Consider the following 14,826-nt stretch of genomic DNA (forward strand, 5'->3'; position numbering starts at 1 on the left):
GGATTTCTTGCACAAAATATTCAATTTTGGCAAAATCCCTTGTTTTTTTCCCTCTGATTCAGAATCTATAAAGCATTTATTTTTTTCATTCAGCCATTCTAGTAAACTATGGATTGAAAAAAATAAAATCCCTAATTTTTTTATAAATCCCTAAATTTGTGAAACTTGAAATGTTGGAAAAATTATTAGAATTTACGCCTCTGAACGTCTGTTAATGTCTCAATGCCTTGTCACATATAAATTATGTCCTGAATTATTATTTATTTATTTTCTGGGGGGAGGGGGGGTGGGTGTTCGCCTGTTGTTTTGTTTTATTTTTACAGATATGTCCCTGTATTGATGTGCAATATTGTTATTGTTGCAATTAATGTTTATATATTTTTTTAAACTCTACCAAAAATTCACAAAAAGTTACGTTAGCTGATGAAGGTTATCTCATAGAACAAAATCTCCTAAACCTGTGTATATCACTACAAGAACGCCATTCATTTTCTCCATAGGCTTTGTCCAACAAACAAAGCCTATGGAGAAAATGAATGGCGTTCTTGTAGGGTTTTTGGATAAACGCTGAAAATAAGTTATGTGGTATACACAGGTTTAGGAGATTTTCTACGTTTTGTTCTATGAGATAACCTTCATCAGCTAACGTAACTTGTGAATTTTTAAGCATTTACGTAATAAAAAACACAAAGCACATAATTCATAAAATGTTAACTGACTGCTATTATCACAAAGAACCAAAAGTATAAGACCTCCTAAACCTGTGTTAACCTCAGATCTCATTTTCAGGGTTTATTCCAAAACCCTATTCATTCCCAATTCATTTTCCCATAGGGATGGCTGAATGAACCTGCATTTTTGCGCTACAAGCTGGCGAGCTCTATTTAGTCTAAAATAGGTTCATTAGTCAAGGCTTTGATCAACAGTGTTCAGGAGTGTCACCTGCTGGTCAAAAGAATTTAGAGCAGCCAAATTATTATAGATGATGTCCCACACTCCGTAGCTTGTGTGCATCGAAGGCTTTTTGTCTTCTAACAAATCACTACCAAACCAATCAGGTGGTTGTTCGACAAAATGAAGCTTCTGACGTCATTTATCACGTGCTTCTGATAACGTTTTTGTATACATGTATTTTATTGCCAATGAACAAATACAATAAGGCATAACATGCATTCAAATAATCAGTGGGAATCAGAGCACACAAGGGTTACACCACAGCTAAATAAACAAACCAAAATACAAAAGCAAATAAATAAACCATAATAAAATAAGGGCTACAAATTAGGCATAACTTAAGCTATGGGGTCTTCTAATAAATCTAATCTATTAATCAATTTTATGTTAAGCGGTGAGACACAGGGGAACCCAAGAGCATTCTCAGATGAGGAAACTGGGATGAATGAACCAAAATATTAATTGTTATGAATTGTTACACATGGAGTGCAGATCCGGGAAGCTCGGATGAGTTGCAGAAAAAACAGATGTGGAGACGGAGGTTGGAGTCAGCTGAGTAGAACAGGGTAAACAGGTCCTGGGGGGAATCCAAGGTAGTGGTGTTGAGTAAAATCCAGAGCAAGGTAGACAGGAACCAGAGACAGAGCGGTAACTACAATGAGAGGATAAACGGTGTCAAGCAGGGAAACAGGCACAGCAGCGTAACAGGATCTTGCATAATCATAAATGGCTAGAATCATGAACTGACTGAGCAGAGATTACGATCTGGCAGAGTGGAAGTGGCAGGACTGAGTGTTTGTAGAGGTCTTGATTATGCAACAAGTTGCAGCTGGTAGGGATCTGCTCTGACTCCAGCACACCTGTCTCCAACCACACAATCACACAGAGAGGGAGAGGGAGAGAGAAAGTGTGTACAGGGGGAGTAACTGCAGGTCAAGAAGACACCGGATGAACACCAGAGGGCATAGCAGGAGCAGATGTGACATTTCAAGAGTCTTTTAGACAACTTTTTTTCCATACACATTTCAATGAATTGAAGTAATTAACATATTATTTCTGAAAAACAATAAGCAAAGGCTGTATTTACTTTTAATATGAATATCACATTTACCAAAAATAAGTAAAACATTCAATAGAAATTCTATGTTCTTATCTTCCAATTTTTATATCGAAAGTTACATTATCTCTAGTAAACTGGGTTATTGGAAAGATTTTTTCTTCTTCTAACCAGTCATACATATCACTCCAGGATGTGTTGCTGTAAACACAAATGGTCTGTAGTTTCAAATTCTGAGACACAAAATATGCAGTTATTGTGACCAAAATTGAATCTATGCCGAAGGAATTCTCTCGAGGGATATATATCATTAAATATTTTGAAGTGCAATTCCTTCACTTTAGGCGGTACAGGAAAAGACAAGTAATTAATACATTTCCTACTAATGGGTTTCGAATAAATTAGAGATATGGATTTTTTGCTGAATTGCATAGGAAATCAATTGTTGGTTTAAAGTTGATGGATTAATTTGTTTGGCAATTTATCACTTGTGAAATCATGCCCATCAATCAGTAATGACGGCAAATGAGGGATGTCAACCATATGATGTACTGTGTTTTTAACAATGAGAGCAAAATACTTTGGGATACTCTTGAAGAGACAACCTTGCTTTATGACATATCTCCTTATAATGTTGTTCACCACTGTAGAGACGTGTCCATTTTTGTTCATAAATGTTTTAAATTCTTTGTAAGAGAGGACCTCGCACTTACAGATGACATTGATTTTGTAGAAATTCCCTGGTATCGGCCACCTGATTCTGACATTGGTCGTTTCATTGATATCCTTTTTAAAATGTATTATGATATATATTTTTTTGCCCTTTTTCTTCCCAATTGGTAGTTACAGTCTTTTCCCATCGCTGCAACTCCCGTGTGGACTCGGGAGAGGCGAAGGTCGAGAGCCATGCATCCTCTGAAACACGACCCTTCCAAGCCGCACTGCTTCTTGACACACTACTCACTTAACCCAGCCGCACCAATGTGTCGGAGGAAACACCGTACAGTTGGCAATCGAAGCCAGTGTACATGCACCCAGCTGCCACAAGGAGTCGCTAGAGCACAATGGGACAAGGACATCCCACCTGGCCAAACCCTTCCCTAACCCGAATGACGCTGGGCCAATTGTGCGTTGCCTCATGGGTCTCCCGGTCGCGGCTGGCTGCGACACAGCCCGGGATCGAACCCAGATCTGTAGTGACACCTCTAGCACTGATCAGTGACTAAAAACACTGCGCCACTCGGAAGGCATCATTGATATCCTCGCATCAACTTTGGATTTGATTAATAGTGAAGGTTAGATTTGTTTTCTATTTTGTGACTACAAAATACCTTATTTAAAAGTAAGAACCACTCACTGACATCTGATGTTTGAAAACTTTATACTCCAGCTATATGTATCCCCTCATCTATAAGTCCATAAGTGACCAGTTCATCTGCCACCCTTATTGATAATATAGAGTCTGCTTACCATACTCACATCTTTCAATTCTGTATTTTACCACAGCTTTTCTTTAGTTAAATCACGTAAGAGAGCTGGAAACCTTGGTTTACAACCGGTTTTAAAAAATCCTCAGTTAAAATCCTGTATAAAAACTTTATCAAAATCCCTCTACCCTGAATTCTGCAAATTACAAAAAGTATAAGAACAAATTTACTCATCTACTTTGGATATCCCCCAAAAATTATTTTACAAACAAATTCCAAAAATCCTTAAATAATAAAGTCAAAATCCTCAATCAACTGTTGAATAAAAAGACATCTACAACTATTCCATCTCAATTTATTGTTGAAAAGAGGACCTACAGTGATCCTGAGGTTATTTCATGTTAATTGTATAACATTTTTGTGAATGTAGGTTCCTTCCTCTCTGTCAAACAAAAAACTGATGGAAATCCTTTGGATTACATTAAGATTACATTCCCTTCTCTGCTTCAGTTTGATCCTCCTGATGTAATGGAGGTGATGGAGATAATTGTTCACTTTAAGATATCAGCAGCAGGTCATGACAAGATTGGTTCCTCTGGGGAAATCAGTGTCTTCCTCGATTACTGAGCCTCTGAAATATATCTTCACCAAATCAATGCAAACGGGTATTGTTCCTAAATATTTGAAAATTGCCAAAGTTATTCATCCCAGATCTTTTACAAATTATCGCTCAATATCTGTACGAGCATGTTTTTCTAAACTCATTGAAAAATTGGTGATTAAGAGAATGTTGAAACATTTAAATCGACACTGTGTTCTATATGAGCACCAATATGGTTTCGTAAAAACTACTCCACAGATATGGCTCTTTTGCAACTTGTGGATCAAATCTTTACAGCCCTGAACAACAATGAATACCTCTAGGCATCTTTTTTAGATTTAGCCAAAGCGTTGGACACGGTTGATCATGAAATATTACTTTCTACATTTTATTATTACTGTTTTCACGATTTTATATATAATTGGCTATATATTTATGTTTATGTTAGAGAACAATATGTTTATGCAAATGTTTAATTCATTTGTTTTATTTAGTATAGTAAAAGCTTCTGTCTTAAGCATCCTAAATAATGCCATAGATTCAGTTTTTGAAAAATAGTCAACTTCAAGGCAAAAAAAGGGGAAGCATGATGTAAACATAGTATTCCAACTGATTATAAACTACTAACATGCTGACCAGACCTGACAGGTAGCAAAATAAATTTAGAAATCCATGTTATTCAATTATTACACCCACACTGCTTGCGTGTGAACCAGGGACCCTCTGCGCACATCAACATCAGTCACCCACGAAGCATCGTTACCCATCGCTCCACAAAAGCCGCGGCCCTTGCAGAGCGCACTATTCCACCGCTAACTAAGCTAGCCGTTTCACATCCGTTACACTCATCCCCCCCTTTTGACCTCCTCCTTTTCCGCAGCAACCAGTAATCCTGGTCAACAGCATCAATGTAACTCTGCACACATCAACAACAGTCACCCACGAAGCATCGCTACCCATCCCTCCACAAAAGCCGCGGCCCTTGCAGAGCAAGGGGAACTACTACTTCAAGGTCTCAGAGCAAGTGACGTCACCGATTGAAACGCTATTTAGCTCGCACCACTGCTAACTAAGCTAGCCGTTTTACATCCGTTACACCAACGAGCGTCTGCGATGCCAAGGGCTAAAATAGAACTCCTTTCTATTTCTGTCGCAGATCGTGCTGAAAGTCCTGCCTCTATAGAAGCAGGTACCCACGTGCCATCTCCTCATTGATTATACCCACATGGGTGATTGAAAGACGAACTGTTTTGCTGGTGGTTGTTGTTTGACTGTTAAATGACGAGACAGAGGCATTGATGCGAGTAACCAGTCTTGTTCAGTACATCACAACCCATCCGGGTATCTCAAGCACCCCGGTAAAACACAAGAGTTGCAGTAATGAACATTTACCGACAGATGGCATCACTGTGCCATCTTACACCCATAACATCTTCCATTTAATAAAATAGGACAGGAGGTGTCAATTCACTAACAAAACAAACCTAGTAACAATTTCCAACATGAACAGTTTAGTATTTTTTTTTCTTCTTTTTTTCTCAGGTAAAAACACATTTTGATATTCTCTTCACTCTTCACTCTGTCAACAATCCATGATGGGAAACCTACAGATTAAGTATTTTTGGTGGCTGGGACAGACGCCCACAGCGTGAAAAGACAGGGGGCTTGTCTGCGAGGACTGCGGGTTCGAGCACAGGCGTGTCACCTGAATGTCTAAGGGGAGAATTGATGGGCGAAGGAGCGGCCGCCCCATGTGACTTGCTGGGGTTCTGTCTTTTGTCATGCGACCCCTTTGGCCATCAGGGTTCTGAGTAGGTGCTGGCTCAGCAATCCGAAGGTCAACCTTGTTACGACGGTACAGTGATCCATTCACTTCGACCAAGTAGGAACGTGGTGCCACACAGGATCCAGAGGCCTGTCCGGTCCCCTGGTAGTGGCTTCATTCGCACCGTTTCACCCACCCTGAGCTCAAGTTAAGTCTTTTTCTGATTTGTCGTAGATGAACTTGGAGACCTGTCTTCTGTGACGTAGCTTCACCAGCACGTCTCTCACCACACATGGCTCCAGGAGAGTGCTGGCTACTGGCAGAGCTGCTTTTAAGCGCTGTGCCATGAGGCGCTGTGCCGGGCTGCTATCCATGCCTTCTGTCGGGGTATTGCGCCACTGCAGGATTGCTTTCCAGGCAACTTTGCCCTCTCGCAGAGTCTTTTTACAGAGGTTCTTTGCCATTTTTACTGCGGACTCCACCTTCCCATTAGCTTTTGGGTGTCGTGGTGATGAAGTGACGTGCTCGAATTCCCATCCTGCAGCAAATTTTCGGAACTCAACTCCGGAGAATTGGGTTCCATTGTCTGAAATTATCTGGCTGGCCATAGCGGGCAAACTGAGCCTTGCAGCGTTTGATCGTTGTCTCTGCTGAAAGGTCGGGGAGGAGGTCGGTCTCCCAAAAGTCTGAGTAATGATCGACTACCAGCAGAAAGTCTTTGCCACTGTGCTGGAAGAGATCTAGACGTACTATCTGCCAGGGGCGCATCGGTAGCTCGTGGGACATCATCGTCTCTCTCTGCTGCTCAATGGCATATTCATTGCAGATTGTGCATTTACTGACATAGTCTTTGATTTCACTCTGCATTCCTGGCCAATACGGTGTGTCACGTGCTTGTCTGTAACAGGCCTCACCTCCTATGTGACTTGAGTGCACGCGTGCCAATATCTCAGGGCGCAGAGACCGGGGAATAACGACTCTCTGACTCTTGAATATTACTCCGTTTTGAACACTGAGCTCCTCTTTGACTGGCCAATATTCTCTGATGGCTAAAGCAGTTTCTTCCCTGCAGTCGGGCCAGCCCATCAGAATCACAGACCTCAATGCCTGGAGTTGCCCGTCCCTGTCTGTGTGCTGTCTGATTTGTATAAGGTGCTGGTCCGTAACATTGAGGTAGTCAGCCTGGTTGATGTGTTCAACATCCACTTGCTCTGTTCGTAAGCTGCACACTGCGTGTTGTTCATGCATGGAGCGTGTGTGAGTGCCTAATGCAAGTAGCCCTGCTGAGCGTGTCACTCACATACATCTCTGGCCCTGGCTTATACACCACCTTGAGGTTGTAGTTTTGTAGGGCCAGTAGCATGCTCTGCAGTCGTTTTGGGACATTCAGGAGAGGCTTGCTGAATATAGCAATAAGGGGCTTGTGATCTGTCTCTGCGGTAATATTGTCACGCCCCGTACAGGTAGTGGTGGAAGCGTTGGCATGCAAACACAATGCTGAGGCACTCCTTCTCTATCTGGGCATAGTTCTGCCACAGGCTGGCCCTCCTGCATGAGGCAACAGCCAAGTCCATACTGGCTTGAGTCACTCTGAACCGTGACAGGTTTTGACACATTGTAGTATCGCAGTACAGGTGTCTGGGTGACCAGTTGTTTTATTTCTCTCACCGCTGTCTCATGTTTTGGGAGCCAATGCCAGATGGTGTCCTTGTCCATGAGCCTCCTCAGTGACTCACACACTTCAGAGAGCCGCGGTAGGAATTTGGCCAGGTAGGTGACGAATCCGACGAAGTGCTACACTCCCTTCACGTCAGATGGGTGGGGCATTTCCAAGACAACCTTCACTTTTTCAGGATCTGCCTTCAATCCGGTGGAGGACAAGATGTGCCCATGAAAGCGGACCTCTGGCACTTTAAACTGAAGCTTTTTTTATTTTTATTTATTTGTTTATTTTACCTTTATTTAACCAGGCAAGTCAGTTAAGAACACATTCTTATTTTCAATGACGGCCTGGGAACAGTGGGTTAACTGCCTGTTCAGGGGCAGAACGACAGATTTGTACCTTGTCAGCTCGGGGGTTTGAACTTGCAACCTTCCGGTTACTAGTCCAACGCTCTAACCACTAGGCTACCCTGCCGCTTAGCCTTAGCTTGACCTGTCTGCATCTGACCATCAGGGCCAGCAGCTTGGCGTCATGGTCACATTCTGCCTCCTCATCACTGTCCCCACAGCCCACTACGTCATCTGCTATGGGTTCCACACCACTGAGTCTCATCAACAGCTCATGCTGTTTCCGCTGATACACCTCTGGAGCCACGGAGACACCAAACGGAAGCTTCAACCACCTCTTCCTGCCCCAGGGTGTCCAAAAGGTGGTCATGTAGCTGCTGGGATCATCGAGCTTGCACTGCAGGAAGGCATCTCTGGCATCCATGAGCGTGAAGACTCTGGCCTTTGGGAGCTTGTAAAGAACATCCTCCAACATGGGCATAATGTAATGTGAACGTCGCAGAGCCCGGTTGAGGTGTTTAGGATCAATGCATATCCGTAGCCTGTCTGGTTTCTTGACGATAACCATATTACTTATCCAGTCCGTAGGCTCGGTGACAGATATGATGTGGCCATCTGCTTCGAATTTGTCAAGCTGAGCCTTCGTAGCTGCTTTCATGGCCACTGGTACATTGCGGGGTGCACACTGGACAGGCTGGATTGCTGCGTCCAACTCAAAGTGGACTTCCCCAGGAACTGACTCAACCGGTGCGTTGAAGACATCATGGTACTTGCTTAGGAGTGTCTCCTTGCTCAGGGGCCCAGCCTGGACTTTGTCTATAATGTTAAGATCAGCTGGGATGGTGAAGTTAATAAGTCCAAGGCGCTCGCATGTAGAACCTGACAGTAATGGCTGTTGACCAGCCTCAACTATTTCAACTCAAGGGTGTATTTCTGGCCACGTAAAACACACTCTGTCACAAACAGGCCTAAAGAGGTCATGAACTGGCCCGAATACAGTTTCAGCTTGGTGCTACTCTGTGCGAGTTTGTCTCTGGGCGCGAGCCTCCTTTTGTCTTTAAGGCTCATAAGTTGCATGTGGCCCCTGAATCTAGCTGGCATTGCTGTGGTTTATTATTAAGTAGCAGAGTGACAAACCACTTTTGTCCTTTTGCCCTCACTGTCCCTATGCACTTGCTAGCATATACATCCTCTGTGCTGTCGTTCCCTTCATCTGTGTTTGTTTCCATGGAGTGCACTTTACCCTCCTTTCACTTGCTTTTCATGCAGACCCTTGCGAAGTGATTAGCTGTACCACAGGATTTGCATATTTTTCCATAGGCTGGGCAGTGTTCTTTTCCTCGTCCATGAGAAATGCCACAATATCGGCATGTATTGGGGTTGTCTACTGCAGAGTTGGCTGTAGTATTAGCATTCGCTGTGGCAAAGGGGAATTTCTTTACTGGCTGCCTGAATGTAGCATTGACATTGTCCGTATGTTGCCTTTCTAGCTCCATGGACCTTATCCGTATATCAGTAAGCTCTGCTGCACAGCATGTCTCCACTGCCAAGGCCAGCGTCAGGTCACGTTCTCTCAGCAAACGTCTGCGGGTGCCGTCATCAGTTATGCCAAGCACAATCTTATCTCTGATCAGTTCATCTCTTAAAGCACCATAGTCACATGTAGCTGTCTTTTACCTTAACCTAGTGACAAAGCTGTCAATGGACTCCCAGTCCTCCTGTTTGCAACGACCGAAAACATAACGCTCGTAGATGACGTTCTTTGCTGGCGTAAAGTAATGTTCAAGAGCATCAAGAATAGCTATAGCGTTACCTTGCTGAGCTGCTGTTAAGTTCAGGTTGTGTTTGTATACGTGTCGCCATTCAGTTCCCATTATAGTCCTCAAAGTGGCAGCCACTACCTCATCGTCCTTTTCCAGAAGTCCCATTGCTAGCGCATAGGCTTCCCATTCACTTCTAAACGTATCCCAGTTCGTGCTCCAATCCCCGCTGAGCTTCATAATGGCGGGAGGGGGAATGTTCGCTGCCATGTCTAACCGGTGCAAACTCACTCTAGCTAAGGCCAATTCCGGGTGAAATTTTACACAAATAAGCATTTGTTTGTAAACCAGAGCAGGTGACTCTAATTTGCGGAAAGCATGGTTAGTTATCTGACTCTTGACACCATGTTTGAATGTTAAATGACGAGACAGAGGCATTGATGCGAGGAACCAGTCTTGTTCAGTACCTCACAACCCATCTGGGTATCTCAAGCACCCCGGGAAAACACAAGAGTTGCAGTAATGAACATTTACCAACAGATGGCATCACTGTGCCATCTTACACCAATAACAGTTGTGGTAATACTATGAAAGTTTAGATGCAATCACCATATATGTTCAAAGATGAAAAAGCCTGGAAGGAGGAGAGATGACGAGAAACGATTCGGGTGGACGTTATATGTGTGGATTATTGTCGGAGTAGAGGACCTTATGCATTTCAGGTAAAATAAGAACTCAATGTTTATATCCCAGGACAAATTAGCTAGCAGCAGCAAGCTAGCTAAATAGGACAAATTAGCTAGCAAGTGCAAGCTAACTAGCCAAATTGCCATACATGTTTAATGCTTTGCGACCTGTCCCCAAATTAATGTAATTGGTTCAGAGTTTGTTTTGATATTTTAACCTGCGTGTCGTGATCGCGTTTGGTGTAGGGGGACAAAATAAATGTGCGCACGAGCGCAGCCGGTTTGGATTCCGTGTAAGGCGAACGATGTATCGCTGCGCCACGGAGTATGTATGAAAACAGCGGAGGAAAAAAACGTATATCTGAACATCTCACGCTGCTATTTATTGCTGACCAGCAGATGTCACTAATGAATATTATGAACAGATAATGATGCTCTGAGTGATGAACTGAACCGTTTTTTCAGCAACAATTTGGTGAAAGGGCTCGGAGCTTTTAAGAAAGCCTCGGTTTCCCATCAATACTAAGGGTCCGTTCATAAATGCACTCTGGCTATCTACTCCGATTTCACAGCACTCTCGTCTGAGCATGCCAGAGCGCAAAATAACTGATTAATTTACAAACGCTCAGCACGCATTGAATATGGCAGGTGTCAGTGAACGTGGCAACTGTTACAATCACCAACGCTCTCGATAACATGAAAACAGCCTAGTTTTGTTTTGGTAATGGATCAATAAAGATGCATGTATTATTGTGTTGGTTAAATTAAATGTTTTGTCTCTTCTTGGCCATTTGTAGTGTGGAGATCCCAGGTGGATGGTATTATATTGTTATGTGTGCTTCTCAAAAATCGACAGTGAGTGAACTAAAACGTGTTTACAGCACTGAGGAATGTATGCTTGCCCTGCAGGATTGTTATAGTTCAAGCTCCACCCGTGGTTCCCTCTCAGTCCTTACAATGCTGACAGAAGTAGGCCTAAAGTCTGCCTCTGGTTGCATTGTGGTTTGAACATGGGTCACTTTTCAAGTGAAGGGGAATAGTAGCCTAGCTGGACATTCATGGCAATTGGTAGTGGATGGTTGGTTGCTCTATACTTCTGTTACTTTCAACATCTTGATGGGATATAATGGACTTCAAAAAATAAACACTGTGTCCAGCATAGGTTACCTAAATGGGCTTTACATTTTTTTAATATCAAAAGTAGCCTACTTCCTATTTCATAATGAATGTCACTGTATGAGTTCAATTAAGCCTACGTAGTTTCATAAGAGTTTCTATTGTAAACGAATTGAGTTACAATTGTATCCGTTTTAATTTCAAATTGCAATTTTCTCACGTAAACAACTGGCACAACAGCCCATTTACAAATAACTATTTTGTATCTTTGAAACAAATTTTCAAAACTAGAATTACCTTCACACTGTCTTACCTGCACTGGTAGAAAATATTGACAATTTGTTTTGTAATCAATCGTTAGAGTTTCAACCCACTTGTACAACACTATGAAATGCATGCTAATTTTGGCCAATAAGGTAAATGAGACAGACCACGTTTTGTGGCGCACTGCCAAGCTGTGTGGTTGCTACTTCTCCGTTAGATGGCGCCGTTGCAGTTGTATAGCAGCGAGCCATTTCACTACAAGGTTGACAACGCATAAGGGGGAGTGAACGAGTGCACACTTCTGGAGAAGGGTAGAGAATCGGTAGCAGCCATAATAAATTGACTCAGTGATAAGACCCTAACTCAAGTGTATACTGCTAAACATCCCGTGGTCCCCAAAGAGCCTTCCTCTGTATAGTTATGGGCCGGCTCATTACTTAGGGTTTCCACCACTTCAGAATTTGCCAAAGCCCCGCCCCATTCAATTTCAACAGGAGCACGTGAAGAAATGGGCAGGGGATTGTGGGAAGGTGAGCTGGCGAACCCTTCTTACTGAGCAGACGTTTGCTTGAAAGTCTTCCATTCATGAAACATAGTTCCAGGCAATCACAACCAACAGAGATGGAGGAAAGCCAATCCCTGCTGTGTCTGGTTTTCCAATTATATATGGTTTTGCTTTGCTAGAATACAGAGACAAAATCATAAGGTCAAAAGCATGATTGCAGAGACTGTTGGTGTTGCTTGAAAGTCTTCCATTCATGAAACATAGTCCCAGGCAATCACAACCAACAGAGATGGAGGAAAGCCAATCCCTGCTGTGTCTGGTTTTCCAATTATATATGGTTTTGCTTTGCTAGAATACAGAGACAAAATCATAAGGTCAAAAGCATGATTGCAGAGACTGTTGATGGTGAGTGAAGAGAGATTTGCACGTTTGCTTGTGCTGCTAGCTAGTTATGAACATTGAGCAGCCTAAACCTCAAAACTGAAATTGCGAAATGTCCCACCAAAGGATAGACATCACCAGTAACATGCATTAAAAACATTGTAAATGATACACTAAGCATGAATTGTCCATGTAATATGCTACCAGTGGTATTATGGTATCTTGATTCTCATCATAGCTTATCGCTCTTTCATTATACTGGTGTCATGGCATTGAGCCTAGCTATTCTCTGCTTCAGATGTACAATGACAAGGGGCACATTGATCGCACGTGCCCATTAGACCAGTTATGTCATCATACTGTAGGACTATGGCTGCATTGGTGATGCATGACATTATGATAAGCTGCATAATGAGTTCACATGGCTGATATCCTGAGACAGTGACAATCAAATAAAACCAATTGGAGAGCTCACAACTGGACAAAAAGGTCATGTAATTTGAGAAAGCAACATACAGACATATATTGTTGATTAAAACATTTGCTACCATAAGTGCACATACAACCCATGGCATACAACAATGTGCCAGAAATCTCTTGGGGCATTCACTGGGCCCTCTTCATCTGCAGACATGCTTTCACAGCTCTCCATATCCAAGGACAGACATCACAAAGAAACAGGCTTCGCTTTATTACAATTAGACAGCCCTGACTTATCTCTCTGTCTTCAGTTTTCCTCTCTAGGGACTAAAACTGGAGAATATTTTCATCCCACAACCCACCCTATATTAACTAGTCCACCTACACCCTTTAAGACAGCTGGAGCAGGAAACCCTTTCACATTGCTGTTATCTTTTTGTTTATTTTACCTTAAGCAAGTCAGTTAAGAACAAATTCTTATTTTCAATGACTGCCTAGGAAGAGTGGGTTAACTGCCTGTTCAGGGTAGAACGACAGATTTGTACCTTGTCAGCTCAGGGGTTTGAACTTGCAACCTTCCGGTTACTAGTCCAACGCTCTAACCACTAGGCTACCCTGCCGTCTATACTGAACAAAAATATAAACACAACATGCAACAACTTTACTTAAATAAATTAGGCCCTAATCTATGGTAATGAGGCCGGTTGGACATACTGTCAAATTCTCTAAAACAACAGGGGCAGCTTATAGTAGAGAAATTAACATTTAATTATTTGGCAACATCTCTGGTGGACATTCCTGCAGTCAGCAAGCCAATTGTACGCTTCCTCAAAACTTGAGACATCTGTGGCAGTGTTGTGTGACAGAACTGCACATTTTATAGAGGCATTTTATTGTCCCCAGCACAAGGTGCACCTGTGTAATGATCCGGCTATTTAATCTGCTTTTTTTAATTAAAAATGCCACACCTGTCACGTGGATGGATGATCTTGACAAAGGAGAAAAACTCACTAACAGGGATGTAAACAAATTTGTGCACATTTTAGAGAAATAATATTTTTGTGCATATGGAATATTTCTGGAACGTTTTAATTCCGTTCATGAAACATTGTACCAACACTGCATTTATATTTTCGTTCAGTACAAATGCATTTGGAGCATACATGTTTAATTTACAATGATACATAGGCAAACGTCAAGATAACAAGCTAATATGAAGTTAACGTTAGTTGGTGATATTTCACTTAGTTATGTAAAGTTGGCTAGCTAGCTAACAAGCAGCTCAATAGCATACACAGCTAGCTAATAATACTTAAAAACATATATATATATATATAACATTTTCCAAATGTATTTACTTACTTGAATAGGTTCACGCCTACGCCCATGAAGCGGCCAATCTCTTAGAGCTGTCAAACCCATCACTTCTGAAGCATAGCCTTTGCAGCGCAGATTGAAGGCGGACATTTCTGAACTGACCAAGGCGCACCTCCAACAACAAATAAAACCTCACATTATTTTGCCAAAAAACAAAGACGATTTAGCTCAACCAGTGGCATATGGGCTTGTTAGGTGAGCGCTGATGCCGCCCTGTGATAAGCAGTGGTCACTTTTTCAATAGCGCAAAATAGTTCGCTTGTCCATTCCGAGCACGCCTCTCCATGGTGCTGTTGGAGAGACGCGAGGCCTCACCAACTTTCCGTCCCCCTAAAATATTTGAACATAAATCACGTAGCAGATATAGACTACATCATGGAGGTTTCTCCGATCAAATAGCCTAACCTAAATGGCACCCAAGCCCCAAAAATATGAACAAACAAACATCCCCCAAAAACAGGAGGTCAAAGTAAAATGGATAATCTCACAACTGCGGTCCAGGA

General features: G+C 42.4%; 1 long non-coding RNA gene across 1 annotated transcript; it reads right to left on the reverse strand.

Annotated features, from left to right (window-relative positions):
• Positions 1–1,112: 1,112 nt before the first annotated feature.
• LOC135550878 (uncharacterized) lies at positions 1,113–1,867 on the reverse strand. Its single transcript, XR_010457157.1, has 2 exons — positions 1,703–1,867; positions 1,113–1,606 (listed from the first exon to the last, which is right to left on the reverse strand). It is a non-coding gene; the product is annotated as an uncharacterized LOC135550878 (long non-coding RNA).
• Between the last annotated feature and the right edge of the window lie 12,959 nt (positions 1,868–14,826).

Source organism: Oncorhynchus masou, chromosome 12 (assembly GCF_036934945.1).
Source record: "Oncorhynchus masou masou isolate Uvic2021 chromosome 12, UVic_Omas_1.1, whole genome shotgun sequence".
Taxonomy (NCBI): Eukaryota; Metazoa; Chordata; class Actinopteri; order Salmoniformes; family Salmonidae; genus Oncorhynchus; species Oncorhynchus masou.